Source organism: Tripterygium wilfordii, chromosome 9 (genome assembly GCF_013401445.1).
Source record: "Tripterygium wilfordii isolate XIE 37 chromosome 9, ASM1340144v1, whole genome shotgun sequence".
NCBI lineage: Eukaryota > Viridiplantae > Streptophyta > Magnoliopsida > Celastrales > Celastraceae > Tripterygium > Tripterygium wilfordii.
The window spans coordinates 81,108-94,059 of NC_052240.1; the positions used below are offsets into that span (position 1 = coordinate 81,108).

General features: G+C 37.6%; 1 pseudogene; it reads right to left on the reverse strand.

Moving 5' to 3' along the window:
• Positions 1-2,271: 2,271 nt before the first annotated feature.
• LOC120006641 lies at positions 2,272-5,857 on the reverse strand (annotated as a pseudogene).
• Positions 5,858-12,952: the final 7,095 nt, after the last annotated feature.

The window sequence follows — 12,952 nt, forward strand, 5'->3', positions numbered from 1 at the left end:
ACTGAGAACACTTGAACTTTACTAGAGATGAAGTAAACCCAAGTCATTCTAGTGAAATCATCTATAAAGAGAATGAAATATTTATTCTGGCTCAAAGATGGAACACTCATGGGTCCACACACATCAGTGTGGATCAGCTGCAATTTTTCAGTAGCTCTCCAAGAAGAATTTGCTGGAAAAGAGTGCTTGTGCAACTTCCCAAGCATACATGCATCACAAACTTCATCTGTGACTTGAGATACTGTCAAATCTCTAATTAGATTGTGATCACAAGCAAACTTCAGAGACCTTAAATTGTAATGTCCATATCTGTTATGCCAAAGTCTAGAATCATCTGCCTTCATAGTGTATGCACCATCATAACTAACAGACTTTGCACAAAGTGGGAAATAATTTTCAACCATCTTTACTTTAGCAATTTCAGTACCAGTAGGAGAAATAATAATACAGCAGCAATCAGCAAAGTGCAAAGAATAACCCTTTTTCAGCATTTTTGAGACACTAAGCAGGTTATGATGTAATTGAGGAATTAATAACACTTCAGAAATTATTTTTGTACCTTGCTTCGTGCTAATAGCCACAGAACCCCTACCTTCAGCCTGAACAACATTTCCATTGCCCATAGTCACCTTAGTTCTGATAGATCTATCCAAGCTTGAAAACAAAGAAGTATCCTTGGCCATATGACTGGTACAACCACTGTCAATGAGCCAAATGCCATCATCAAGAATCTCTGAACTTCCAATTGCCATAAACAGGTGATCTTGAGCTGTTTGTTTATCATCAGAATAATTAGCTTCATGAGAGGCTGAACTTCCAGAGTTACCTTGATTTTGCTTAGCTTTACAATTCTTTTCAATATGTCCAAGTTTCTTACAAAACCTGCACTGAGGCTTCCCATATTTCTGCCAACAGTACCTTTCAGGATGATTGGTTCTGTTGCAGTGGGGACATGGTGGAAATTTTACTTGTCCCTTCTTGGACTGGTCTCCAGCACTTGAATTTTCTACCGATTTGCCCTTTCCACCACCTTTGTCTTGAAAATTTTTCTTCCCATCTTTAAAACCACCTGGCTGCTTCCCTTTTTGTTTCATTTGAAAGGCACCTTCAGTCACCTCTTCTGACTTCCTGGTAAATCTCAACTCTTGAGCTTGTAGCTTACTACAAAGCTCAGTGATAGAAAGCTCATTCAGATTGCAAGACTCTTCAATAGCTGAAATTTTGGCTTCAAATCTGTCAGGTAGACTGATGAGAATCTTCTCAACTACTTTATAATCAGTAACTTGCTCCCCATATAGCTTTATTTGATTAACAATCTTCATAAGTTTTGCTGAATACTCTTTCACTGTCTCAGAATCTTTCATCTTCAACAGTTCAAATTCTCTTTTAAGAGTCAACAATCTTTGTTGTCTAACCCTTTCACTTCCTTGAAATTCCTCCTGCAGCTTACTCCAAGCTGCCTTGACAGTTTTAATGCCCACAATCCTTGGGAAAATAGAATCATCAATTGCAGAATATAAAAAGGTTAAAGCTTTGAAGTTTTTCTGCTACCTTTCATTGAAATCCTTTATGGCTTGGACAGAAGGATTTTCAGAAAGTGAGGAGGGATCAAACCCATCTTCTATCATACTCCACAGTCCATGGGCCATGAAGAAGGCTTCCATTCTGACTGCCCAGAAATCGTAGTTCTCCCCTTTGAAAATGGGAGGAGCTGGTAGAGATGATTGAGACATGATAATTAGATAACAAGAACACTTACTTCAGCTTGAAATCACCACAGATCCCTCAAGAAAACTACCGCTTCGATACCAGTGTTAAAACTCCTAGAATACCAGCTTTATCAGTAACATAAAACAGCAGATATTCCAACATAAACCAAACGCTTGCTAGACTAAAGACAAAGACCTGCTTTTTACTGTAAGAAGAACAAAGGGAGCAAAGCTTTTTTCTGTAAGAGAGTTTTTCATTAACTTGAATATTCGACAAAGACAAGAATTAAAGCCAGGGAACAAAGCAGAGTCTAGAAGACTCTAAAACAAGCACAAAAAAACACCTGGCACAAGAAGAACCACTAAATACAACACATGCAAAAAACTATATAAAGTTGTAGTCAAACATAGACTTAGAAAATACAAACTAGTCAACAATAACTTGCAACAGACAGAACATAAACTGCATTTATCCAAGCTCTGGATCAGCTCCAACACAAACTCTACACTACAATTAAACAATGCAGTGAAAAGGGCAAAAATCCGGGGGTCCAGTGTCCTGTCATCTACTAGGAATGATTTTATCCCCAGAAACCAAATTTCTAAGCTCCATCATATGTTCATCATTTGATATGTGAAGTGAAAGACGAAGATCTATAACTAATTCTTCCTGTTCCCAACTTAAAGGTCCCTGTGCATGTAAAGAGCCTCTATAGTGCAACGTTAGGCATGCAACTCTAACCTATGGATTTCAGCTGCTACTTCCTCATTTCCTAACTGGCAAGAAGATTCAGCATCACTACTCAGAAAATCAACATCTTCAGTAAAACCTGCAAATTCACGATGAGGAAACTTATAGGAACTATTGCTAGTGATGCTACAACTACCAACAGAGCAAGTAATACTATATATCAGCGTCAATTGATTCTAGGTTAACAGCAAATGAACACCCAGTAGTGCCAGCTGGGTTTCCCCTCACAGGATCTACTTCAGAAATCCCAGTTGTTCTCTTGTCAAAGGAAGAAAGCATGCATTTCTCATCCAACATTTCTCTAGGGAAAGCAACTGTCTCTAGATTTGCATGTAATGCGGGTTGAGTTATGCAGGCCAATCGGTACAACCTGCATTCTTGCTCAATTGTCTAAATTTTTGAGCAGCTCCTCCAAGTGGTTCGGTTTGGGAATAGCGGGGAGGTGACCTTCTCTTCAGAGATTTGCATGACGCAATATTATTATCCTCAAAATTTACTTCGTTGTTGTTATGGAAATGATCATCTTTTGTATGTGCATTTGCTCTTGCCTGCGTCTTCTGAACTCGGGCACTCAAATTAGGATTTTTTGCAAGAGGTACAGTATCGTTATGTTTCCCATCTTCACAATTTCCATAACCCTGAAGGAACATACAAAATAAATGTAAGTGCTATGAACAAAACCAACATAAAGAACATTCAGTAGAACTATTGTCATGCATGCACGTTTGCATATGCACAAGAGCTTTGAAAAACTACAATGAGTTTCACACATACATGACTGGAAAGATAAGAAAAAGGCACTGTAAATGCAGTGAAGTTAGACAGAGAGCTACCTTTCCGATTAAAATCCATTTGTTATTTTGGCAAGATTGTCTCGTCTGGATTGCCAATTTGCCAACTTTTAATTCCAGAGGGGATCCAAGTAGCCTGACCAAATAATTAGTTTTCCCCAAAACCCTTGAAACTGTTGCCATTTTCCAGGAAAATTTGTCAAGCACTTCTACGACGTCGCCAGGAAGCAGACTTTGTGAAACCTTCAACAGAGGAGGGCAAGGCCTACTGACGTCCCTTGATAGCCTCTCCATAGTAATGTTGGACCTAGGTTACACAAGAGTGGGGTGAATTGTGTCCCCAAATTCTGAATAGGAATCCCCTTATATCAATTTCACAAATCAAACACCACACCAAGCACACAAAGTGAGTCTTACTAATATAATTTTCCTAATTTATTTCCAAGCAAACTTGTAACTTAAGTATATGATGCGTCTAGATGCAAAATCCTATCAATTTAATCAATGGTAAAGTATAGTTGCACACAAATGGACCTATATGAACAACATGAATAAATTGCACAATAGGAACCAATTAAAGCAAAACTTCTAACAAGATAAGCACTAGAAAGTACTTAACTTGCAATTTTACAGGACAATAGTAATATGAACATAATAAACAATAATATCAAGTAAATAAAATAAAGCAAGCTATGTTAGATTAGAAGAGTTAATGAAAGTTGTAAAAGTAAAGCAAATAAAGAGCACATAAGTAATTTATAGTAGTTCGGAGACCCTTCTCCTACGTCTACTACATAGGTTCACCACCTAGGATTTTCCAACCTCCACTAAGGTGTGGCTTTTCAAGAGCTCTACAAAAACTCTTACACAAGGGTTTCAAAATTAGCCCAACTCTTCCACAATCTCACAAAATATAGTACTCACTTTGGGTTTTACAAAGATAGACTCAATGATTCACTCACTCAGTGTTTGCACTCAATAAACTAGGAGGAACTCTCAAGATATTTTAAAGTGAGGCTCACGGATAGAAAATAGGATTTGAGTTTAGAAGAGCTCACAAGAAGAGAAGATTCTTCACACCTGGAATTGCAATAGCAATCGGTGAAGATGAACAATAAAGATTTAGTTCTTCACACCTGTGTTTGCACTAAGCAAACGGTGAAGCAAGATAGAAGAATATTATATGAGCTTGGGTGAGAAATTGAGAGCAAATAGCTTGGATAATTCTAACACTTTCTTGTATCTTTGATGGCGTACCAAGAGCTCCTTTTATAGTCCACAAGGACTCCTTGATTGCCTCTTGATCTTCGGTGATTTGATTCTTGAAATAATAGCTTTGATTTGCTCCTTCAATTACTTCCATTTGATTCAACAATTAACCCCACGTTTAGCTCTTTCAAATAGGAAATGATAATCTTCACTTTTACTTTGATTAGGTTCCATAGAGAATAGGAAACCTTTCTTGATTTACTTCCTTTAATAACCAAAGTCTGATTCACCTTCTTAACATAGAAACTTAGCTTCTTAAAGAGCATATGCTTCAAAGATCTTTCTTTTTGTCGAAGACTAATTCACCTCTATGTAGATTAGGAAACTTCTTGATTTGTTTCCTTCTTAGATCAGACTTGACATGCATCATATAAAACTTGATATCATTCTTCATAATTCTTGGCTTAGTGGCTTCAAATATGGTAAGTCTTTCTTCATTTAAAATCACATGCCGGCCAACTATCTTTCCATTTAGTCTCTGTAATTTGGCAGCACAAGCAGGAGATTTCCTTTATGAGATATTGACCTCCAGCTCTCCATGATTTCGGACAACAAATAAGGAAAGTAAACCTTTTGCTTTTAATCTTCAAAATATCACCAAGTCAAAAATTTCTCATGGAATTAAACTGAATCATCCTCTTTAATATAGATCACACGTCTTGTATATGTAACGAAACATTTTATAATGAACTCTCGATGAAGTCCCTCTCAACTTTCCTGAAAATTTGCTTGTAAACTCATTTGAGTTTCATGCTTGAACCATAGGTTAATTGAGATTAAATAATTAAAATCTAAGCATATAATATCATAACATATATAGAATAATGTGCATGTAAGTTTCCAGCTCAAATAAATATTATATAGTCATATAATAAGTCACATAAATCAATCGGATAATAATTTTGCGCAGCAATTTCGGACAGATATTTGGGCAACGATTTTGAGCAAGAAAAAGCCAAAATTTCTTAATCATGTCTTCATGAAAAATGTTTATTATAATGTAAATAATGTCTCTACCAAATTTCAGCTTAATCCGAATTTATTTGATATAAAAATGATCAGTGAGTTCACAATTAGGTTTAAACCAACGTCAAATTCAATCTTAAATTCATCACATAGTGCATGTAATCAAATAGCACAATAATATTAGATCATCAAAATTAAAATGTAGGACCTTTGATCCAACAAGTAATTGCATCAGCAGCCCCCGCATGGCCATCATACCTCGCTGTGTAATTTTTGCCATTACCATCAATTATTTCAGCTCATTTCCAGGAGCCTAGTGGCACATCCTTTTTGCTCTATACTTCCACTTTAGTTCATTTCTTAAATCTCATTGTTGGTATCTGATGTGCCAAATATATACATACATTTGTGCCTCATTTACACATAAGTTCATCCCATTTTGAGTTGATTAGGCGTTGATATTGCCTAAGAAAACTATATTTGCATATTGTAGGTGCCAAAGCAAGAAATGGAGGAAAAGAGTGCAAAATAAAGATTTGGAGTCCAAAACTGATTTCCGATCGATCGGAGCCATTCCCGATCGATCGGACCTGCTAAAACACCCAAGAATTCATGGAGACAGATCGCATTTCCGATCGATCGGGAATATGGTACTATTCACAGCACAGTAAATTTCACGAAAAAACTCCGAATTCAAATGGGTTGAAACCAAAACGACCCCAACTTGTATGAGAAATGACATAAGAGTTTAGGGAAGTATAAATAGATAGTTTTTAGGGTTTTAGGGGACTCTCACACATTCTTACACATTCTACCACCATGGGAGAGCTTGGAGCCACCATTGGAGCTTGAAGAAGAAGAGGGTCTACAATGAGGTTTTCTCTCTCCTTTTCTATCCTAGTTTCTATGGTTGATTTCCTTTGTTTAATGATGTATTTTGTTTCTATGGTTGATTTCCTTGATTTCATACTTGTGTTTGATTTGTCTTTAAATGAAATAATCAACATATGAAATAAATTGGAACAAGATGCCAATGTGTGGGTGTTTGACCGGAGCTTGAAATCACTAGTTGAGTTCATTTTTATCTCTTGAACCTCTGCTTGGTTGCTGAGAAAATGGAAGAAAAGGAAGGGAATTTTTCGGTTTCTGTGTTCTCTATATATTGGGTTTGCTTGTTTTGATTTTTGAAGGAGGATTAAAAGAGGGGAAAAGGATTGAGATGAAAGAGAAGAAATTGAACTAGGTAACGAAATTGCATTTAGATTATTAGATCTTGTTCTGTTAGAAACGTACAAAAAACAGCATGGCTTATTATCTGATTTGTGTCTTGTTCCTGCGTTTTCTTAGTAACAAAACATGCTTTTGTCGGATGATTATTGTATGGTTGCATCTGCAAATGATTTCTTGATTTGACGTCCTTTATGTCTTATTGACATCAACATTTTCAGGATTACCATGTAAATCAATAGCTTCACTTGACTGAATCCGGCTGTGCGACATAATTGATATGTTTTTCCTTTCCTATTTACTGGAATTCGGTCCAATCAATCATTCTCAAATTTTCTTTTCTACCAAATAAATGGCCTTGATAGGCCTTCTGATAATGTGATATGCAGATGCTTAATTAATTCCTATTTCATATTACATTTCTTCTGAATTAGTTTTTCCAATTTCCCGTAGATTACCTTTTGTTTACCGAACTTTTGTTTCCAACAAATGACAGAGAAATGTTGTTTCTTGCTTCATTTCTCACTCCCCCCCCCCCCTCCTTTCGCGTCATAAGAAGCTCTTCGATATAAAATTTCCGTCCAACAATATAATAAATTGAACCAAAACTTAACGCGTAATCACAAGAGTATTGCTCTTTGTATACACAACACACATACATACCCAACCCAACCATGGTAAATTCTTCATATTTTAACAAGACTCACTTCTTCTATTTCTTGATTAGTATTATTATTATTATAATTAAGAGTCGCTTCTTACTTCTTACGTACCTAGCGATAAATGTGATCAGCTCACATATAAAAGATGATAAAGTAATACTACAGATCTCTCAAATATGATCCATGTTTTATCCCTAAATATAAATAATCAACGATTATAAATACATATATAAGACTTATTTAACATGAAGGACTTTACATTGATTGGGACAAAATAAGAATCATTTATTTGTGTGGGAAGCATTATTCAAGATGATAACATTTGTGTATTCTCTTGAATTCAAAACGTTTAATCGGATAAAGACACACATCCTTTAAAAATAGGAATAAGAAAAAGTAAGTCGTTGATAATACCAACCACTCATCAATAGAGAGACCTTTCAACATGAAATGAAAGTGATCACGCATTTTATGTTATTTTTTCTTTAAAAAGAAGAAGTTCTCTTAGTTAATTGCCACCCCTAAAATCGATTGTGCTCAGCCATTGTTGTGAAATATTCGCAAGCGGACAAAATCGCACAAGTAATAAAGAGTGAATAGAGTATCGTCCCTGATGATGTCTAAAACAGGTCTACCCTATCAGACAAATCAGCCAAGTCAGACTGAGCTGGAATAACTAATTTCTCCTTTGCTGGTATGTGATCTCTTCTTTCCTTCCTGCACAAGAAGCGAAAGTAAGCTTCGGTAGGGCCCCGAGGGTGTACTCGGGGGGACCTCTCCGACGCTCAAGTCAGTACAGTACTAAACTTGGGAGGATGGCTCGTTGCTTCGAGCGTTGCCTCTTGCTCAGTAAGTATTTTAGAGTGCAGGAGTTAGATAGCTTACCTGAGAGTAGAGGTTCCCCTTTTATATGAGTTTGAAGTGTTTAAGTTGTAGTAGGAGTCAGACTCTCTCTCATTGGCTTTCCAGAGGGTTTCTCGGATGGTAAATTCCATCCGTATCCCTCTCCAAAGGGGAGTAGGACTCTACCTAGAATTGGCGTGCTATGAGGACTCTTCATTAGTTGAAGCTTCGTGCGTACATGCTTCTGTAGTACGGTTACCGAAGTGCGGTCTTCGGTCTGATAGTGCAGAGGTATACACTTCGGTCAAGAACCGAAGTGTACCCTTCGGTACGTCACCCACATTGTCCTCACTGGAACTTACTCTACCACGTGGCCTTCTCCCATTAGAGGGGGTATTTTGGGAATATCAGTCCCACAAGGATGTTTTGGCAATTTCAAATTAATGATAAAATAAGCAATTAGCACACTAAAATGGCTAGCGAAATTGTTGATTTGGTTTTTTACCTAATGCTAAACAAGTGAATTGAAAGAGAACTAAGTAAATGACACTTAAATGATTAACAAAGCAACCAATCAGAAATTTTGTTTCAAGCAAAGTAAACACTAAGGTTCCTAATTTCACCACTTCTTATCCAACTAAACTCCATTGGTTCATTAATTCTCACTTCTCAATTTAGTTGTTGACAATAGATTTCCCAAATTATCCAATGTTCTATTCCTAGATACACTGAAAGTAATTTCAATAGAATCCCTGTTATTCCTAACATTCGGTTTCATATCAAAATCCCTTAAGCATAATGGAAATCAATTAATGATTGCATAAGTTTTGAACCTATATTCCTATGGTTCATACAACCTATGTCTTCTATGGACTCTTGCAACCCTAGGTTTATCCTTCCGGTTTCAACCTAGACTAGACATCATTCAAATGGTGATCAAGTATTTGAAAGCAATAAGCATATCCACAGAAAATCAACAACATAAAAATAGATTCAAGAACAAGAACCAATTTCATTTAATATTCAAAGAAGGGTTCCATTAGGACCCTTAGTTAGAGGATTAGTTCCTCATAACTAAGGAATACAATACAAAATCAGAAATGGCAGTCATTAAAATACAAGAATAAAGATAAAAGAAGGAAAAACCCCTTAACCCCCTTGCGCTTGCAGCAATGGCTGCTGTAGAGAGGTCTCCCCCAAACCCTAGGTTTTTGCTCCAAAGGTAAAAGTCCCCTCAAACCCTAGAAATATAAGCTTATATACCCTCATAACTCTTCAGTCGTTCTATCTAATAAGTCTATGCCGTTTTGAGTGGGACCATTTGGATTTAGAGTGAGATTGTTATTTTACAAATCTTCAGAATCCTTGCGCGATTCTGGCCGATCGATCGGACTTTTCTTCTGTCTGATTCTGCTTTCTTGACGTCCGATCGATCGGACTGTAGTCCCGATCGAACGGATTTTCTCTCTGTCTTCACTTCTTGGCTCTTTTCTCTTCAACTTGCTCCTTTTCTTCCATATTCGCCCTTACACCTGAATTACACAATTAAACACTCTTTAGGCAGAAATAATCCAAAATAACTCTAGAACAATGCAAGATTTCATGTAAAATGATGCACAATTATATGAATATAATTGGCATATCAGCCATCTTTGTTGCTTCCACAGGCCACAACGTAAACCTTCCTTGCACCTGCTTGTGCCGACCAGATTGCCAGAATCCCACTTCCTGATCCTACATACAGTACAGTCTTCACCACAGGTTCACAGAATTAGTCCACAGTAACCAAAACAAAAGCTAATGTACAGACAAACTAAATCAAAGTAACAACCTAGAAACCATACAGACAAAAAAATAAATATCTGTCAAAGTTTTTAGCCCTCAGATGCAAAGATACTAGTTATTAAAGTAAGTTCCTGAACTTCTAAGAACCTAGATTCCTGATCCATCTACCATTGATTTCTTACTTTACGAGCATAGCCAATCGCAATAATACATTCAAAGTTCAAAACTTTACTACAAGAAAAAAAAACACTTTTAGTTGTCCATGCTCAGTGGCCTAAGCTTCCAGATAAATAAGTTGAATCGTGTTAGAATATTTGATTATGGTATTTATGGTATGTGTAATATTCCCTGTAATTATAGTATACATAGTTTAGGGAACAAATTTCTCTCTTTCTAAGTATAGCAGATTTGTGTATATTATATATATTTCCTCCAATAGTGAGAAGAATACAATTGAATTCATTCTCCAATTTGAGTTGGTATCGGAGCAATTTTCTTCTACCCTACTACACCAGCCGTACCTACTAACCTTTTGGAACCGACTGTTCCAACCAAACCGATCTCACAAGCCTTAAATCTACCTCTCCGGAACCGATTGTTCCAGCCAGACTCTAACCACCTACTGCAGCCTACTGCTCCAGTAAACCAGACCGGCCGTAACCTACGACTTCACTTGAAGACTCAAGTATCACACTAGTTTCCACTGCCCTTACAAATGCACCCGTGATGATGACAACCCAAGAACCGACCTCAATACCTTATGGGATCAAACTGGATGGTTCTAGTTTCACTCTTTGGTCCCAAGTGGTTACTATGTTTGTTGCAGGCCGAGGAAAGATGAAATATCTCAACGGTACGAAACCTAAACCTACTGTTGTTGACCCCACATATAACAAGTCGATGACCATTGTGAAGGGATGGCTTATTGGCTCCATGGATGCCAAAATAATGAATCTCTTTATCCAATTACCTACTGCGAATGATGTTTGGAATGATGTGTCTCAAACATATTATGAAGGGGCTGATAGGTCTATTTTGTATGATTTATCTCGAAGAGCTATGGTGACTAAAAAGGCAGGGCGACCCATGTTAGTTTATTATTCGGATCTTAAGGTTATTTGGTAGGAGCTTGATCACCGTCATCCAATAACCTTCACTCAAGCAGATGTGATTAAGACTTGTATGGCCAAAATTGATGAAGACCAAATATATCAGTTCTTAGCCGGACTAGATGATATATATGACTTTATTCGTGGAGATGTTCTTTGTACTAATCCTCTTCCCAGCCTTGATTTGGCCTTCTCAACTTTGAGACGTGAAGAACTTCGTCGGAATACTATGATGTCTACCGAAGCCCCTCAGATGGCGATGGTAATTAAGAAATTTGGAACTCATACTGCTCCATTGTCACCGGCTGTATGAACTGACAATGGTCCATGCACTCATTGTGGAAGCATCAAACATACTATGGATACTTGCTTTAAGAAACATGGATATCCTGATTGGTGGCAGACTGACTAAGAGAGACTGTAGGCTCGGAAAGGAGGTAAAATTGCCTTGTGTGTTTCTCAATCATCCCAGGCCGTGCAATCTGTAGACCCGATGGCACCTCCTTCTTCCTCACTGGACAACACTACTCCCACTGATGTCGCTCACTCGATGGTAGATCCTACTCTACTCCAACAATCAGGTAGTGTTGGTCTAGCCCTACTTGCAACTAATTATGAAAAAGACCATGGTTGGATTCTTGATTCGGGTGCAACAAACTATATGACCTTTGATGCATCATTACTACATGATATATGTTCGCCTAATTGTTCTACTGTCACCAATGCGAATGGTGTCTCCTATCCTGTTACTGGAGCTGGACGGGTTGACTTAACCTCTTTTTTACCCTTGGAGCACACGTTATTAATTCCTGCTCTCTCTAATAACCTTTTATCTGTACCACAAGTTACTACACAATTAAATTGTTTAGTATTAATATATTCGAATTTATGCCTTCTCCAGGATCTCTGCAGCGGGGAGATAATTGGGCTTGGTACTAAGAGAGAGGGATTGTATTATGTGGGCGACGTGTGCATGGGTCGATCATTATCAGCAAAAGGATCCTCTCGAGCATCAGAAGACCAAATTTGGTTATGGCATAACCTTTGGGTCATGTCTCTTTTGGTTATTTGAAGTATTTGTTTCCAGTTTTATTTTCTATATGTGAACCTTCAGATTTTCAGTGTGACACATGTGTTTTGGCGAAGAGTCATCGTACTACTTATTTGGATAGTTCTAATAAAAGAAATATGCCATTTTCCTTGGTGCATTTTGATGTTTGGGGACATGCCACTGTTACTAACTCTACTGGTTTTCGATGGTTTGTTCTATTTATTGATGATTGTACCCGTATGACTTGGCTTTATTTGATGGTCATAAGAGTGATGTCGCTTCGTGTTTCCGTACATTTCATACTATGATCAAGACCCAGTTCTCCGCTAATTTACAAGTTTTTCGATCTGATAATGGTGGCGAATTTGTTAATCAGGAATTGCAAGATTACTTTCGGGCTAATGGAATTGTGAATGAAACTACCTGTCCTTACACACCACAACAGAATGGTGTTGCTGAACGTCGAAACAGACAAATCTTGGAAATTACACGTGCTGCTTTAATTGGAGCCCACATGACACCACGTTTTTGGGAAGAAGCCGTTACCACCGCTGTGTATCTTTTGAACCGTGTGCCCACTAGTGTATTGGACTTTCAAACACCTCTTAGTGCCTTGGCTTCCCATATGTCCTTGACATCCCACCTCACACTCCCTCCTCGGGTGTTTGGTTGTGTTGCTTTTGTCCATGTACAAAAACATTTGCGCATGAAATTTGATCTATGTGCTCTCAAGTGTGTCTTTGTAGGCTATCATCCTTCACAAAAGGGCTACCGATGTTACCATCTCTC